We start from the raw sequence: 3,708 nt of genomic DNA, 5'->3' as shown, positions 1-3,708 counted from the left end.
TCTAAAAAGGTATGATATCAATTTTTTCAGGAATGCAATTCTGCAAATATTGACTTACTTTGTGGATAGTATTGGTCTTGTAAATATAAATTTTATGATGTCCTCCTCAATTGATAGCAACTGCCATTTTGTTTTACTATAACTTGATATAGATAGTAGATATTACTCTTGACTTTTGCAGCAATAATCAACTCATTTGCCAGAGATATCCAATATAAGGGTTGGTCTCAATGTATGGCTCTCAATGCGGTATCTTCTACCTTCAACACCGAGTTTAAGAAATTAAAGAAGATAAATCAGCCTATTGATATTGATCAATTAGATAAGAAATTATCGGGTGAGTATTTGGACTCTTTACTGTGTGAGACATCTGTAAGTAAAAAACAATTGCCTTTGATAAAAACTATTAAAGGGGTTGTAAAGAGGTCTTCGAAATTTTGTATGTGTATAAGGGACACTGATAGCATTCACCATTACACCATTCCAATTTCAAATCAGACGTCCGTAGCAATTTCAATAAAACTAAATGTTTTATGGCGTACCCACGCAAAGGTCTCGATACAAGCTAATCCTGTGGGGTGACGTCATGAAACACTTAGTTTTATTGGAATTGCAGAAACCATAGACGTCTGATTGGTAATTGGATTGGTGCAAATTCATGCTATCAGTCTCCCCAAATAATCATACAAATTTTATAAATCCTCTTTACAATCCCTATAATACTTTCTACCAAGTAGCATTTTATATGAATAATTGCATTAATACTGCTAAGTTTGTGCCACATTTTCAGTTCCATTCTAGATAAGTTTAGCAGGATTAGTTTTGATTCAGATGGTGAAATTTTTTTTAAGGTTGGCTTTGAGAAAGATGTTGCATAAGATGTTGGAATTTCATATGAAGGTTCTAGCAAAAGAGTACAAACTACTAAGTTATGTACCTTAGTTTTACATTTCTAATACTTCTGAACACTACATAATATTCAAGATTCAAATAAACCTCGTAAAATGGTGCATATTTGAAATAGCTTGATTTCATGTTGTTTCTTATTCTAGGAGGATATTTGGCAATGTTGTGTCACCATGGCGTTTGCTACAGAGTGAGGCCAATCATCACAGCTGAAAGCGTGCGTGACCAAGATGATATGATTCTCTCATTGAATCATCAACCAACAATAATAATTAACGATGTTTCTGATGACATTTCGCCATGAAGAAAAAGGAGACCAGGAATGTTTAGTGTAGTAGAGGCAACATAGGAAAATATTTCTTTGACAACAGATGGGAAACTAAAACTGAACATGGAATTTTTAAACGATTTGTTATTAGTGACATAATCTGATTCACTTAACACCAACCCTGTAACAAATACTGACAACCATTACATGTTGGCTGAGAGGATTGATAAATAAGACTTGTGAGCAACTTTTTGCAGAAATCGATATGAACCTTTATTTCATGAATGAGATCAAGCCAGAAAATCATCTTTTTACGCTGCGTCTATTACATGACTTCCGGAACGAAAATAACAATAAAATATTAATGAACAAAATGAAAAATGTTTTCTTGGAGGAAATGGACATAGACAACCGGTTCAAAATCAGTCAAGTTAACGCATCAGAAACAAATGTACATGGAGAACAGTCTCAATATAATTTAGAAGGGAGGGCACGCTAAAATTTTCACCATTCACTAGCCTCTAGTTTTGTGCTAATTTTGTTCGAATCTGCAAAATGGGTCAATATTGATGGGGTTTTTCCTTTTTATAAACGAATCTATGACAGTATTTCATTTTCTAAGTGAAGATTAAGAATGCAGATTTGTAGATGAATATTTCCATATAATTATTTATATTTTCAGTGTACAGAGACATATATAGTGCACATAATAACTGTTAGTATACTATAAGTAAATATTTAGCGATGAATGGTTATGGAATGGGTCAAAGTTTGGAAAAAGGTGCATGTATTTGATTTTAAAAAAACTGTAAGTTAGAAGGCCATAGTTCGCCATTTTCTCTGGTTGAATATAAGTAAAAAGTTTTCAGTGCAACTAAAACTGCAATGAAATCACTGATATCAGATTTCATACAGGCCAATATTAAAACTGTTTTCCCATCATTAGCCTGCTTATTTACGTCTGCACTAAGATTGAGTAAAATATAAATACATGCAAGGTTTTCAAAGGCACATACATTTTTCACTACTGAATTGACATTCATCATATTTATTTTTTCTTTTATCAAAGTAAATCCTATGACACAAAGGTGGAGTGCTGTATGACCCTGGTGGTTTTGTCTATTGACGTCACAGGGTAAAGCAGCTAAAACCTGAATAAAGGGTAAGTTATTTAAAAGTGATGCCACCAATAATGGTGAATTTCCAGTAATATTTATAAGATTAAAATCTAATCCATAATATAACAAAAAACTATTATCTCCATATAAATAATCTATATAAAACTGAGCTAAAAGATGGACTATATTTTCACCTGATGATGTTAAAGAATTGATATGAGACCATTCTGAATAAAAAAAAAAAGATCATCGACATGATTAATTAAAACACCAACATTATGTTCGATTAAATAATTAACTAATTTTAAATTCTCACATTGTGCTAGTATATGTAGAGAAAGTAAACCACCATTAGTCGAGAACGGCGAATACCCCTTTTGATTTTTCATATTGAGCACTTTCAGTTAAACCCTTTATAATGTTTATATTACCATACCATACAGCGTGATATAAGGGTATTTTACCTTCACTGTCCTTTGTATAGACATTACACTCAGGTCGCTCTAATAAGCACCTTAAAATTTATATTTTACCAAACAGAACAGCGTAATGTCTGCCCGGTATATTAACATTACAGTTAGTATGGTCTACTAACCATCTTGTAATGTTTATATAACCATACAGCATAGCACAATGTACGGGTGTATCATCGTTAGTGTCCTTTATATTAACATTACGAGTAGTATGATCTACTAAACACCTAACAATGTCTATATTATCACACACTACTGCTCTATATTACCAGCACGGCCCTGTAAATTAACATTACAGGTAGTATAGTTAACTAAACACCATACAATGTCTATATTACCCTTCAATACAGCGTGATGTAAGGGTATTTCACCGTCACTGCCCTATTGGTTGACATCACAGGTACCACTCTCTATCATATTATTTACAGACCGTAGATCATTGCTGTTAATGGCATCAAATAAGGATGTAATTGTGGACATTTTCAAATCAGTCTGTAATAAATAAAACAGTATACAATCCACAGTCTACATTAAAACAAGCCGCTCTATTTTGTCCACTCGACATCATAGGTGGGTTCATGAACAATAATAAGAACTATTTAGCTCTCCTCATGAACACAGATTTGTCGATGATAAATATTCTGTAAAATATTCTGTTAAAATTGTATCTCAATCATTAAATAAAATTAATGGAATTTTAAGTCTTACTCTCAGTATTAATCAAATGTTTGGATTTTTAAAGAAATAGTCTGATTTTCAGACTTTGTTCACCATTACAATCACTTTAAACTCATGAAATTTTAAATCGGACTCTAACTTGTTTTTTTTTTGCGTGATTTGGAGAGAGATCGGTGGTTTTGACACCATGGACGTTATTATAACAACCTGTGTTGAAATAGTTCGGTTTAGAATGTTTATAACAGGGGATCCTCAGAGTCGACCG

Source organism: Lottia gigantea, assembly GCF_000327385.1.
Source record: "Lottia gigantea unplaced genomic scaffold LOTGIsca_284, whole genome shotgun sequence".
NCBI classification, from domain to species: Eukaryota; Metazoa; Mollusca; class Gastropoda; family Lottiidae; genus Lottia; species Lottia gigantea.
The sequence above is the reverse complement of the archived record's forward strand: the minus strand, read 5'-3'. Positions refer to the sequence as shown.